Genomic DNA, 16,026 nt, shown 5'->3' on the forward strand with positions numbered 1-16,026 from the left:
GTGGTTTATGAACAATGTGGAGCTTAAAGTATGTGCTAATATAGCTAAATTTCGTCGAGCCAATGAGGTTTGGTCCTTTATGAGGGGTATGTATACCCAAAAGGATCTTGCAAGAGCATACTTCTTGCAAGAAAAAGTTAGAACCACCAAGCAAGGTGATTCTAGCATTCAAGACTACTATAGTGCCCTTAACCCACTATGGGATGAATTGGCTCTTTTAGAGCCAAAATGGGTTTCTATGGAAGATGTTGATTTAAGACAAAAACAAATGGAACAAGAGCGATTGTTTCAATTTCTTTTTGGGCTACGCCCCGAATTTGAGCAAGTGAGATCCTCACTTCTCCATAGATCTATTTTTCCTCCTATTGAGGATGCTATTGCCGAAATCACTCAAGAGGAGACAAGGCTTGGCATGAGTAAGCATGTTGATGAAGTCCTTGCTGTATCCAAACCGGGTAACAATGTTAGAACCTATAAGCCTCCTCATTTTGGGAAACAAGGGAACTACAATGGAGGAAGAAAAATGATTGTTTGTCATTATTGCAATGAGCCGAGTCACATTAGACCCGTTTGTCCAAAGCTTATGGGAGCCTTCAAGCCTAAAGTAGCCTCTCTTGAAGAAACCACCTCCAAAGAAGATGAAGGCAAAAACAATGACATTAAAGAAACTCTTGGACAAATATCTATGGCTCTCCAACAAATGCTTAAAGTTTCTTCCTCCACATCGGGTGCGGCCATTGCTTCAACATCATCACCCGGTACGTATTCTTGGATCCTTGATTCCAGAGCTTCTTTTCATATGACCCCTCATGAGAATGCACTTAGTGATGTTTGCATCAATTCAAAGGACTCTTGTATCTCAACGGCCGATGGAACCTTTTTGAAAATTTCAAGTATTGGCTCTTTTAAAGATTCTCAAAATTTTTGTGTTCCAAAAGTAAGAGTTGTTCCCAAATTAAATTTAAACCTTTTTTCGGTTTCTCAAATTGCCGACCATGGATGTGAAATATCTTTCTCATCTAATGGTTGCTTTGTGCAGGATCTCTGGTCCGGGAAGCGGATTGGGCAAGGCCATAGAAAGGGAGACCTCTATTATATGGACCATCTTGATCTCCATACAAACTTTTTTTGTTCTTATGTCCAAGAAAAAAATATGGAAACTTGGCATAAAAGACTTGGTCATCCAAGTTATTCCAAAATGTATCTCTTTCCTTTTGGAAACAAATTTTGTAAGGAAAAAGAAATTAATTGCAAAGATTGCATTTTTGGAAAAATGAAGTCTATTCCTTTTCCAACTAGATCTTTTTTCTCATCAAGGCCTTTTGAATTGGTGCATTCGGATGTTTGGGGTCCTTCTCTGGTTATGTCTAAAGGGGGTTATTCATATTATGTTACGTTTATTGATGACTTTACTCGGTATGTTTAGATTTATTTCCTTAGTCATAAGTCGGAAGTATTTACTTTCTTTAAAGATTTTCATAAAAAGGTTCAAAATCAATTTCAAAGTAACATATCTATTTTAAGATCCGATTCCGGTGGTGAATACTTATCTCACGAATTCCAAAACTATTTAAACCAAAATGACATTTGTCATCAAAAGTCATGTCCTAGGACTCCTCAACAAAATGGCCTAGCGGAAAGGAAACATAGGCACATTATAGAAACCGCTAGAACATTGCTTGTGTCTAAAAATATTCCAAAAAAATTTTGGGCGGAAGCCGTTCTTACCTCAACCTATCTAATCAATAGAATGCCCTCTTCTAAGTTAAAAAATGCTTCTCCCTATGAGAAACTCTTTAAGTTTTCACCCGATTTTAATCGACTTCGTATTTTTGGTTGCAAATGTTTTGTCCTACTACATAAAAGGGATAAGTTATCTCCCAAAGCAATTGAATGTGTATTTTTTGGATATGGTGAAAATAAAAAAGGGTATAGATGTTATGATTTTAAGAATGATAAATTATATGTTTCAAAAGATGTAACATTTCTCGAAGAAGAAAACGGTTTTGATAAAATAGAAGAGACAAATGAAATCGATTATGTATTCTTATATGATCTTATTGATGACATACAAGAAGATTCTCTTGAAAACATAGATGACACTCACGAGGTATCCCCTCTTGACATAACACTCTCAAATGATAGTAATTCAAATACAAATGTTCATGATAGCAATGCCAATATAAATGTTTACTCAAGAAGAAATCAAGAAAAACCTATTAGTGCCCTCGAAAAATACTCTCAAATTTCCAAATCCATTGAGGAACCACAAGTTAGGCATTCTTCTAGAATATCAATACCCCCAAATAGGTTTGTCTCCTATGACTCTTTAACTCCCAACTATCGGGCATGTTTGATAACTCTACACTCTTATTTTGAACCAACTCACTATAATCAAGCTAAATCTATACCTCATTGGGTTGAAGCAATGCAAGTTGAACTAAATGCTTTAAAAAAGGCCAATACTTGGGAAGTAGTTGATCTACCCTCACACAAAAAACCTATTGGTTGTCGTTGGGTCTTCAAAGTTAAAACTAAAAGCGATGGCTCTTTGGAACGATATAAAGCAAGATTGGTTGCTAAGGGATACTCCCAAGAATATGGTATTGATTACGAAGAAACATTCGCCCCCGTAGCTCGTATGACAAGTGTCAGAACCTTAATAGCTGTCGCATCAACCAAAAAATGGCCTATTTATCAACTTGACGTAAAAAATGCTTTTTTAAATGGAAGTTTAAGTGAAGAAGTTTATATGGATCCACCACCTGGAATAAATATTAAGCAAGGGCAAACACTTCGGCTTTTAAAGGCATTATATGGTCTTAAACAAGCTCCTAAGGCTTGGTATGATCGTTTTAGTGATATCATGATAAAATTAGGATTTCATTCTTGTTATACTGACACTGCTCTTTTTGTTAAAAATGCAAGTTCTAGTATCGTAATTTTGTTGCTTTATGTTGATGATATGATTATCACTGGAAATGATCAAATTAGTATTATTAATGTTAAAAATATGTTAAAAGATAATTTTGATATGTCTGATTTAGGTTTTCTCAGATATTTTCTTGGAATTGAGGTTGCATATTCTCCTAGAGGATATATTTTGTCACAGATGAAGCTTGCTGCAGATATATGTTCTAAGTCTGAGATTTCTGATGATAAGAAGGTAGAGACTCCCGAGGTTATTAATGCCAAGTTGCGGTTAGAGGATGGGGTTCTTCTGGAAGATCCTACACCGTACAGACAACTCATTGGGTCTCTTACATATTTAACCATCTCCAGACCAGATATCACTCATGCGGTTCACTCAGTCAGTCAATTTCAGCATGCTCCTACAACCGTGCATATGAGTGCGGTTCTCCGAATCATTCGCTACATTCGGAATACCATCAATAAAGGGCTATTTCTATCCTCCTCTTCCCCTTTGAATCTTCTTGCTTATACTGATGCAGATTGGGGAGGTAATCCCAATGATCGAGTCTCAACTACTGGTTTTTGTGTCTTTTTAGGGGACTCATTGATTGCCTGGCGATGCAAGAAGCAGCAAAAAGTTTCACTATCATCCACTGAAGCTGAGTACCGGGCAATGGCAACCACAACAATGGAACTTGTATGGCTTCGCAGTTTGCTTAAAGATATGGGAGTTGATATTACTGAAGCCTCCAAGCTGTGTTGCGACAATAAGAGTGCCATCTATATTGCAAGCAATCATACTTTTCATGAACGTACGAAACATATCGAAATGGATTGCCACTATGTTCGTGACGAATTTTTACGAGGAACTATTGCTCTGCCATATGTCACTTCAGAATATCAGTTGGCAGACTTCTTCACTAAAGCTCTTCCGGCTCCTCGGTTCATGTTTCTTCTCGGCAAACTTTTCGTCCTTCCCCCGTAAAGTTTGAGGGGGGGTGTTAAAATGTACCTATTATATATATATATATATATATATATATATATATATATATATATATATATATATATATATATATATATATATATATATATATATATATATATATATATATATATATATATATATATATATATTCTGTTTATTACATCAATACCCGATAGGGGTATTTTTGTAATTTCACAGTTGTTTTAGAAAACAACTATTTTTTCTTTTTTTGAACAAATGTAATTTTTATTTTTTATTTTTTCATTTCTTTTTTATTATTTTTGAGGACCTAAAGGGGCTCCAACATAGAAGTCGTTGGAGCCCCCAACGGTCACAAATGTGACCGTTGGGGGCTCCCAACGACTCTATGGGAGCCCCCTTTTGGCTCTCCTTTTGAGGCCCTTTGGCCCTCCTTTTTCCTCCTTCTCTTGTATAAATAGGGGTGATCCCCTTGTGTATTCTCATCTTGGAGTGCTCCTCTCTCTTTTCAATAAGAGGCTTTGTATATTGTTGCCTTCTTAAAGGCTTGTGCTAGTATTGTCCCTTCGTGGACTTGTGATATTTTCTCTTTTATTCATTGTTGTATGTGCTTGTATGCACTCTTTATATTTCCGCAATATCTCATTACAGTAACATGGATCAGACACCTGTTGACAAAAGTAGGAGAATCGATTTCTAAAAGCATTCTCTTGTGTGATAATCAAAGCGCTATCAACATGTCATTCAATCCCATCTACCACAGTCGTGCTAAGCATATTGAAATTGATCAACATTTTGTAAGACAGAAGGTCGAAGAAAAAGAAATTGAACCAGAATACGTTCGGATTGCTGATCAAGTTGTTGACTTGTTTACAAAAGGACTTATCAAAGATAGATTCTGGATGTTAAAGGACAAGTTGTTCATGGTTCAAAACCATGTACAACTTGAGGGAGGGTGAAAAGACGTAGCCATTCACATATGGGTCTGGATCCTGATATCCAGACCCAATTCATTTTATCTATTTTAACACATGCTCATTAATGACATGTAATTTTAGTATTTTCTGTAATGGGTATTTTTGTACCCTAATTTATGTACTTGAGATTACTTAATGAAAAACAAGCATAGCCGACCCTATTGGGTTTTCTCCTACAGCCTTCAGAGCTTCTCTCTACTCTCGTTCTTTTTTTATATTGTCATTCTCAACTTTTGTGAGAATTAGTTTTGGTTCCCAATCGGAACCATCAACTATACCCCACTGTTAAAATGTATCTCTCTTATGTAAATATGTACATATATATATAAAGAGAGATACATATACATATATACATGATGTATATATGTATATGTATCTATCTTTATATATATATGTAAATATATATGCTTCCTTTTTTTCTTATAAAACCCGCAAGGGTATTTTAGTCATTTCCCTTCCTTTTGCGCATATTCATAATTATGAATATGTTGTAATATTTTTTGTATTTTTACTTTTTCTTCTTTTTCTTTTTTCTTTTTATTTTTTATTTCTTTTTTGTTGACTCAAAGTCAACTTGGAGGGGGCTCAACACTAGCTGTTGAGCCTCTCCAACAGTTAGAATTCTAACCATTGGAGGGGCTCCAACAGCTAGTGGAGCCCCTCCAAGGCTCTTTTTCCTCTTATAAATAGGGGAGTTCTCCCTTTGTAAAACTCACTTCTTGGAGCTTTTGTTCTCCATTCTTCTCAATAAAATTCTTTATATTTTGTATGCCTTTGTGCATTTGAGTTTCTTTATTGTACCTTCGTGTACATTTGTTCTAAGTGTTCTTGTGCATTTGTGCACATTGGTGGTGGTGTGCTTATCGCACACTTTATCTCCTTTATGAGATATTTTCACATGGTATCAGAGCTAGGCTTAAAGGAAAAGAAGATTGTGCTTCTTTCTCTCTTCGTTGGAGTACCTCGTAAAGCATGCCATTAAGTTGTGGTGGTTGGAGTGAAGACTCGGTCCTTCATTCTATATTTTAGAAGCTTCCTACATCAAGAAGGGACTCATTTCGCATTGTGGTACGCATTTATTTCTCTTTGTATCCTCTCTAATGGGCGAAAATGATTCACACTTCTCCCTTGGCTTCAAATTAAATGGAACGAATTATCATGTATGGGTCAGGAATATGGAGGCCCATATAAAAGGAAAGGGTCTTTGGGGATATGTTCAAGGAACTATTCTCGAACCCGAACCTAAAATTACTATCCTTGAGAGAGGGGAGATCAAGGTTCTTGAGGGAGAAGAAAGAGAAAAGGCTTTTGAAGATTACAATAAGAAGCATGAAGAGTGGGAAATGAAAAAATACAAAATACTCTCATGGTTCTTCTCTTCGGCTGAGACCAAAATTAATGCCAACATTCTAAAGTTCAAAAAGGCATATCAAGTATGGGAATATCTTGAAAGAATGTATACTTCAAGAGATTTGTCCCATAAATACTATCTCCAAAAGAAGGCTTTAACCCTTCAACAAGGAGAAATGTCCGTTAGAGAGTATTTCGCCGAGTTATCCACTATTTGGGATGAGCTTGCTCTCCAAGAACCTAAATGGAGTGGTGAGGCTATTAATTGAGGGCCAAACAATTAGAAGATGATCATTTCTTTAACTTTTTAAATGGGCTTAGACCCGAGTTTGAAAAAACTAGATCCTCGATCTTGTCTTCTTTCTCTTCTCCTCCATTGAAAGATGTGCTTACCAAAGTAAGTGTAGAAGAAACTAGATTGAGAATGATTAAAACCAATCTAAGTGTGTTGGTCGTTCTCTCTAAAGATGAGGATGAGGGTGCTTATGCAGTCTCAAGACCGGGGAATAATGTTAAAACCTATAAACCCCCTCATTTTAACAAAAATCAAGGAGGAAGAGAAAATGGTGGGCATTATGGAAGAAGAGATTATAGTAAGATCATATGCCATTTTTGCAAAGAACCGAGTCACATTAAATCGGTATGCCCTAAATGGAAGAAGATGGTGGCTATGTCTACTACTTTCCAATCAACCAAGGAGGAAGGTCTGTCAACTTCCAACCATGCTACTTTGTCTCTCAATCAAATCATGGAAGCTCTTCAACCACTCCTCAAGGGATCCGTTTCCGGAGCCGCCATGACCACCTTCTCTCCTCCCGGTAAGACCCTTTGGCTCTTAGACTCGGGTTCATCCTTTCATATGACTCCAAATGTTTTTGCACTTTCTAAATACTCAAAAAATTTGTCACCCTCTTTTGTCTCCACCACGGATGGGGCTTCTCTTGAAATAAAAGGAATTGGTGATTTTGAAAGACAAGGTTTTTTTATCCCTAAAGTTGGATTTATACCAAAACTAAATTTAAATTTGGTTTCCGTCTCTCAACTATCGGATCATGGGTGTGATATCAAATTCTCATCAAATAAATGTTGGATACAGGATTGTCGGTCCGGGAAGTTGATTGGGGAAGGCTCTAAGAATGGAGATCTTTATCTCATGGAATTTCTTCAAATTCCAAAAACCTCTTTTTGTAATGTTGCCCAACATAAAGATATAAATGTTTGGCATAAACGCCTTGAGCATCCAAATATTGTCAAGCTTTCTTATTTACATTTTGCTAAAACTTTATGTAAAGACAATTTCAATTGTAATGATTGTATTCTTGGTAAAATGAGAAGCTTACCTTTTGGACAAAGAACTATGTTTTCAACTAAGTCTTTTGAAATTGTGCATTCGGATGTTTGGGGACCGGCACCCGTTGTGTCTAAGGGAGGTTTTTCGTATTATGTTATTTATGTGGATGATTTCTCAAGGTATAGTTGGATATACTTCCTCAAACATAAACTTGAGGTTTTCTCTACTTTTAAGGTTTTTCACATGTTAATACAAAATCAATTCAATAGTAAATTACAAATTCTTAGAACTGATTCCGGGGGAGAATATCTCTCAAATGATTTCAAAAGTTATATTGAAAATAATGAGATTGTTCATCAAAGGTCTTGTCCCAAAACTCCTCAAAAAAATGGGTTGGCCGAATGAAAACATAGACACATAATTGAAACTACAAGAACTTTGCTCATTTCTCAAAAAATTCCAAAAAGATTTTGAGCCGAAGCGGCTCTTGCATCGGTTTATCTCATAAACCGACTTCCATCCAAAAACTTGAATCAAATATCTCCATATGAAATCCTGTATAAAAAAGAAACTGATTACAATAGGTTAAGAATTTTTTGTTGTAAATGTTTTGTTCTCACCAATAAGAATGATAAATTATCTCCCAAAGCTATTCCTTGTGCGTTTTTGGGATATTCGGAAACACAAAAAGGTTTTAGGTGTTATGATATTAAAAATGATAAACTATATGTTTCAAGAAATGTAACATTTTTAGAAAACATAAGTGGTTTTGAAGAATACAAAACTCATGAAGATAATGCCAATTACTCTTTTTTATTTGAACTATTATCTAGAAATGAAGATTTTTTTAGCGATGATGAATTGAATGAGAATGAGGATATAAGTGAAAGTATTACTCAAACCATTCATGATGAAGAAGAAATGATAAATGAACCAATTACCTATACACATAGAGATAAAAGCACTTTTAGAAGTGCAATAGAGAAATATAGTGACCTTAGTGAATCTTCCAACCACTCTCGAAGAACTGAAAGATCTAGGAAAAATCCTTCTAGATTTATATCCTATGAGTCTTTTTCTCCAAAGCATAGGGCATGTCTTAGTGCCATTCACTCATATCAAGAACCTAGAAATTTTAAAGAAGTTAAGGAAATGATAGAGTGGAGGGATGCCATGGACAACGAACTTAGAGCCCTCAACAAAGCCAAAACGTGGGTTTTTCAATGTCTTCCAAAAGGAAAGAAAACAATAGGATGTAGATGGGTTTTTAAATTCAAAACCAAGAGTGATGGCACTCTCGAAAGATATAAAGCCCGTCTTGTCGCAAAAGGATATAGTCAAGAATACGACATTGATTACGAAGAAACCTTTGCTCCTGTTGCACGAATGGTTACTGTAAGGTGTTTGATCACCATTGCATCTATTAAAAAATGAAATATTTACCAAATGGATGTTAAAAATGCCTTTCTAAATGGGGACCTTAATGAAGAAGTCTACATGGATGCTCCTCCTGGTATGAACGTACCAAAGGGGAAAGTCCTTCGTTTGCAAAAAGCGCTTTATGGTTTAAAACAAGCCCCTAAGGCTTGGTATGATCGATTTAATGATGTGATGGTTCAAAATAGTTTTACCTCATGCTACACTGACACTGCTCTGTTCGTCAAAAAGTCTGATGCAGGAATTGTGATTTTACTGTTGTATGTTGATGATATGTTGATAACAGGTAGTGACATTAAGGGCATCAGAAACATTAAAACCACTTTAAAAGAAAGGTTTGAAATGTCAGACTTGGGGTATCTGACTTACTTTCTTGGTATCAAGGTAGCCTACTCTTATAGAGGCTATTTTTTGTCTCAAACTAAACTTGCTTGTGAGATTCTTGACAGATCAGGTATTACTGATGATAAAATCTGTGAGACCCTTGAAATTGTGGGATAAAAAATGAAGATCGATTATGGGAAACCTTTGGAGGATCCTACCCCCTACCGGCAACTTGTGGGATCTCTAATGTATCTTAGCATCACAAGGCCAAACATCTCTCATGCCGTGCATACTGCAAGCCAATTTCAGCATGCTCCTACATCCGTTCATATGAGTGTTGTTCTCTGAGTTGTCAGATACATAAAGGGAACTTTAAACAAGGGAGTTTTGTTTTCCTCATCTTCTGAGTTAAATTTAATTGCATATACTGACTCTGATTGGGGAGGTGATCCAAATAATTGTCACTCAACTACAGGCTTTTGCATTTTTTTAGGTGAATCCCTGATCTCATGGAGATGTAAGAAACAACAGAAGGTGTCTCTATCGTCCACCGAAGCAGAATATCGAGCCATGACTTCTACAACTATGGAGATTGTCTAGATTCATCAGTTGCTGCAAGACATGGGAATTCCAATTCAAGAACCCACAAAGTTGTGTTGTGATAATAAGAGTGCAATCTATATTGCTAAGAATCACACTTTTCATGAGCGGACAAAGCATATTGAGATGGACTGCCATTATGTCAGAGAAGCATATCTACAAAAAGTCACCGATCTTCCTTATGTGACTTCAGAATATCAGTTGGCAGATTTCTTCACCAAGGCGCTTTGCTCTCCAAGATTCAACTTTCTCCTTAGCAAACTTTCGGTCATTGTGCCCTAAGTTTGAGGGAGGGTGTTAAAATGTATCTCTCTTATGTAAATATTTACATATATATATAAAGAGAGATACATATACATATATACATGATGTATATATGTATATGTATCTATCTTTTTATATATATATATATATATATATATATATATATATATATATATATATATATCCTTTTTTCTTGTAAAACCCACAAGGGTATTTTAGTCATTTCCCTTTCTTTTGCGCATATTCATAATTATGAATATGTTGTAATATTTTTTGTATTTTTACTTTTTCTTCTTTTTTTTTATTTCTTTTTTGTTGACTCAAAGTCAACTTGGAGGGGGCTCAACACTAGCTGTTGAGCCTCTCCAACGGTTAGAATTCTAACCATTGGAGGGGCTCCAACAGCTAGTGGAGCCCCTCCAAGGCTCTTTTTCCTCTTATAAATAGGGGAGTTCCCCCTTTGTAAAACTCACTTCTTGGAGCTTTTGTTCTCCATTCTTCTCAATAAAATTCTTTATATTTTGTATGCCTTTGTGCATTTGAGTTTCTTTATTGTACCTTCATGTACATTTGTTCTAAGTGTTCTTGTGCATTTGTGCACATTGGTGGTGGTGTGCTTATCGCACACATTATCTCCTTTATGAGATATTTTCACACCCACAACCCCTTTCCCCAAATGTGGTGCTTCATAATTGAAGCCCACATTACATAGTTGGTGTTATTTAATTTCATGGGTATGATGGTGATCTTATCATTGTCATCCATCTTTTACAAGGGTGTGAAAAAGAAAGAATAGATGAGAGAAGAAAAAGAAGAGAAAGAGAAATATAAGAGAGGAGAAGAATGAGCACAACCACAAAATTTCGTAGCCAAGCTTCCTCCAAAGTCCTTTTTTTCTCTAAAACAATCCATTGAGTCACGAACAAGAAGATAAAACACTCTTTGCAAAAAGAGCATGAAAAATGAGGCGAGAATCTTCAAAGTTGAAAGTTCTTTAAGGCTCAGATACTATGTAATGAAATGGTGGTCTTTCACAAAAGCACATGAAATCTTCAAAAGAGTGTCTATTGGAGACACTTCATGCATAACCAATAAAAGGGTAAAAATGAAAGAACACACTATAAATAAAGAAATCTTTATTTCTTCACAAGAAATGCTTAAGAAGCATAGATACAAAATAGAGGGCGATCACCCCTATTTATGCAAGTGGAAGAGATAAAGGAGATCTCTCCTTGAGAGTCATTGGACTAGGTTCAACGACTCTAAATATAGTCGTTGGACTAGGTTCAGTGACTACATTGCTAGTCAAGTCCTAGTTGGGACTTGACTAGAATATAATGCCTAGTTCAAAATGTACTAGACAGTAAATAAAATAAAAGAAATAAAAAACAAGAAAAAATATAATAATATTATAATAATATTATATTATTATTATATATTATAGTTTTACATTTTAACAATTTATTTTCTTGTCCATTTTAAATGTAGGGGAGTATCCAAATGCAAAATTTAAATAATATACTACAACATGAAGAGGTTGATGAAGTTGCTTAGTCCACCTATGATCAATGATGTTTCATATGGGTATGTATAATTTTTTTTCCTTCAAATTATCTCAAGTGACCTCTTTGCCTTATCTGTGGCCTCATAGAGATAACCCATAGTTGGTCTGTCTTTACTGTCAACCAATTAAAGTACTTTCACCAAAGTATAGTTATTCTTAACAACTTCATGCATGAATTGTAGAATTCACTTCTGAATACAATATCTATAATTTCTCTAGGCTTTTTTTTTGTGCATGGGGATATGCATTCCACTTATATAATGAAAATATTTATTTTAGTGCAAGTCTATTTTTTATTAAATTTTGCACTATAAAAAAATTCATAGCAAATCTAGTAACTTCACTACGAATCAACTCAGCATCACCAATGTACTTTCTCATTACGCTCAAAACCCATGCATGATTGTAAATAAATTTAGTAATTTTTTGGCATTATTAAACTGTCTGATGTACCTTATTCATGTTGTCGATGTCTTTAAGCATGAGGTCTATGCAATGGGCAACACACAAACATCATCTTCTAATCGCGACATTCGCCTACTCGACTAAATGTTGAGGTGTCATAGCAGTACGAATGTTGGGTTGTGCCCAAGGGCAATCCTACAAGGGAAAAACTCCTAATAAAACCTCTAGCTCTACCTCCTACTCTTCTTTCTTCTCTTATTCTTTTTGTGCCCACAACACTACTACTAGCACCAACCACACATTTCACGTTCACTGCAGAACTTCCTACTTCTGGTGTTATACTAGGGTTGTAGGATCAGAAGTAGGGAGCTCATCTTCTTCTTCCCAGGGTTTCGCATATCTCATTTCTGCCTCAGTCATGTTTTTTTTGTCTTTTTTCTCTTAAACTATTAAGTAATTATGGACATTGCCATTTCACGGCATCCGGCAATTTTCTTGATGTGCACGCCGCAACATTGAAATGTGTCCCAGCTAAATGATGCTTCAACTGAGAGATACCATTCGAAATAACAGTATGACAATAGTGGCACTCGATTTTCAACCGGTTTTCACTCATTATTCGAGTGCCCTATTGCCATGCCAGAACATTTGATACCATCTTCTCCAAAAAAAGCTCAGTAAAAAGGAAAGAATAATTTTTTTTACCTTAACCTACTTCCATGAGTGAAAAAATGGCAGAAATGCACTCTTGATGAAATCGTAAAAGCCCTCTCTCTTGTGCACGGATTGTCCCCAAAATCGCTCTCATTAGTCTTAGGGTGTGTGGATACCTCTCTAATGACCTCTAAACAAACGAGGGAGTCGGCCCTCCAGAGGTCTTTAAAGCCCAAATACGAAAAAATTACTTTTCGGTTTTTTTTAAGTGCGTCAAGCCTATAACGTACGATACACACTTGTATCGCGATATAAGTGCATATCGTATTTTTTTCCTTCATAGTTACGGTACGTATTGTATCGTACAATATAGTACAATATGGACAACCTTGGTTTTTCCAAATAAACATTCCATTACAACAAATTTCACTTGTGTAAAAGTTCTGTTGGTTGCCCTGGGTCAAGGAATGCATCTTTTAATTGAACACCGCCACACCCCCCCACACCCCCCCCTCGACATTGATATATATATTTTTTTAAATTTTCATCCCTGTTATACTAAGCTTGTTATCTCATCATCATAATAAATGTTAAAATTATAAGTAATACTTTGTAAGGCTTTAAAATGCCTGAGTTGCTATTTTATGTTAATGTGATCAACCTTCTATTGCAGCCAGAAAAATATCTCCTTGAAATACTCAACGACTATGAGTTTGCAGTTGGTGATCCCCACTTGAAAGGAATGGTGATCCCCACTTGAAAGGAATCCCACATATTTTAATGTTTCCACCAGCTTTTCAGTCGGTCCCTTGCAACCCTATAGTTATGGACATTGCCTATGACTCAATCGATTTCCCTTCGCTGGAGACCAGGGTAAAGAAGGACAGAAGGAGCATCTTCAGCAGGTTCTGGGGGTGAAGAGGTCCAAATTTGATGTACTGCATTTTTTGGTAGTACTGGTTGATGGATTCCAATTTTTCCTCTTTTTGGTCATAAATCTTCTTTCTTTCATGATGTTTTCCTGGGTCTCTCCTTTCACAGTTTCTTTTCTTTTAGATGGAAAGATATTGGATAGCAATGAGTGCAGCATCATGTTTTTTCTTTGGGATGCCATTGTATTTGGACATTGTCTTGATCTCTGAGATGGTTAAAGTTGTACAATTCAACTATTTTGAGCCCATTAATTTTTTGATGGTGTTGAACATAACTGCTGTAATTTGTTCAACGAAAAGAGAATGTTGGATTATTAAAAGAAAGCCAAGTCGTGAAGTCAATGTTGTCTTTGTGGTACTTCTCATATTATTCTACAAGAGTTGAGACCCAAGTTGGGTTTGATGATACAGAATCTCCCTGATGTAATGAAATAGCAAGGTATTAGTTGGATGCATGTGTGTACGTTTTTGCATGCACACACACACACACACACACACACACACACAATGTGGTCTTATATCTAAATTGTAAATTGTTTCTAACCGAGACGCCCCAAATACTCTTGGGGCTTTCTGCCTTTGTACATTCAAACTTCAAACCAGACTCTAGACACAGAATGATTGAATTTATATTAACAAAGTATCTGGAGGGTTAACTATTTCAATCAATAGTCAGAGGGGCAAAAGAAGAAAAGCCGAAATAGTTTAAACTCTTGGTGCATAGTGGTTGAGAAGTATTTGGAGAGAGAAGCCTTTGCAAAATTAGTGAGCGACTATGGCTGGTGAACTTTTGACTCGGTCGACCTCATAACATTAACCTGGGGCTAACTTTAAGCCCATGGTCTTTCTTCTAAGCCTCAAGAGTTCAGCCTACTATAAGTTCTAAAAATTTCTGTTACTCTTTATCATTCAAAACAAGCAAACAAAATTTAATTATTGTCTTTATATAAGAGGGACGCCCCCCCCCCCCCCCCCCCCCACACACACACACACACACACACACCACCACCACCACATATGGGATTTGTTTTTGAAAAAGCTCAGGTAGGGTGAGTTATTTTTGCTTTGATTCATCTCACCCCAATAACCAATATTGTTTAAATAATTTTAATATAATAATATTTCTAGTTTATCATATTTTTTAATTAACCAAGATTTTCTTGATCAAAACAATTTTTTTACAATATCCTGGGATTTTCTTATGCCGTGAAAATCCCATAAATATGATTTATGCTATCGTTGCAACCCTTTGACTAATATAATGCAGCTATGCAAGCCCACGTATCACATTTCTCCATTTAAGCAATTTATCAGAAAATGCTGCAAAATATCTGCATTATAATTTGTCAAAATTCTGACACTTTAATTGGCTTTTGCATTCTTGTATGGACCAATAAAAATGTCTATAAGCAATAACCTAGGCATAAAAACTACCACCAAATGTGAACCGGCTGATGCACAATAAGCAAAATGGTGCACAATAAAAACTAAAAATGATCATATTGTACAGTTAATTTGATGTGCTTTTACAAATTTTGATACTATTTTCATGTTCAAAATAACAAATATTTGGATTTAAAAGCACCATTTTATCTTTCACAGATGCAAACTTTCTCTCAAATATGTAACTATTTTTGTAAAACAGTTTCTTTTTTCAGATTCGTCGATCTGACATCGAAAGCTTGTGTTTTATAGTCAATGAAAAGCTAAGATACAAATCTATAACTTTCGTGTTTTGAGTCAGAACCGAAAATCCCTTTAGGGTTCTCGTTTCTGAGTTGTAAAACCATAATCAAAACATGCTTTGCACACTTGAATAATCCAATAATCTATCTTTTAGAGAAAGTTTTGAGCTAGAAAATAAAGGATTTTGAAAAAATACATAAAAGAACAATGAAACTAGACAAAAATATATTTTTAACGATACCTAATTTGCTGAAAAACAATGAAGGAGCATTGATATACAACCCAATAACATTCTTAAAACAGGAGATGAACAAGAGTGGATGAGCCTTTTTTGTATATTTTATGTTATTTTTTGGCTACCTACGCAAAAAATCTAAAAAAATAGAAAGAGATAGATCAAGATATTAGCTTTACACTGCGACCAAGATCGCCTATCGCCTTGATCTGATGAGCAATTGAGAAGAAACATCATTTAAAAGATATATTCCTCCTAAACATACGAACAACAAACATAAGCGAAGATGAAGAAGTTCACATAAGATATATTCGGACTTGAGGGAGTCTAACTAGCACTCTCTAAAAAAAAGCACTTTAATTATTTAATAAAGCATAGAAGGCACCCTATCCAACTCTACATAATTAGCCACAACTACATAGGCACC

The sequence above is a fragment of the Nuphar pumila genome, chromosome 1, assembly GCF_984573655.1.
Source record: "Nuphar pumila chromosome 1, dmNupPumi1.hap1.1, whole genome shotgun sequence".
NCBI classification, from domain to species: Eukaryota; Viridiplantae; Streptophyta; class Magnoliopsida; order Nymphaeales; family Nymphaeaceae; genus Nuphar; species Nuphar pumila.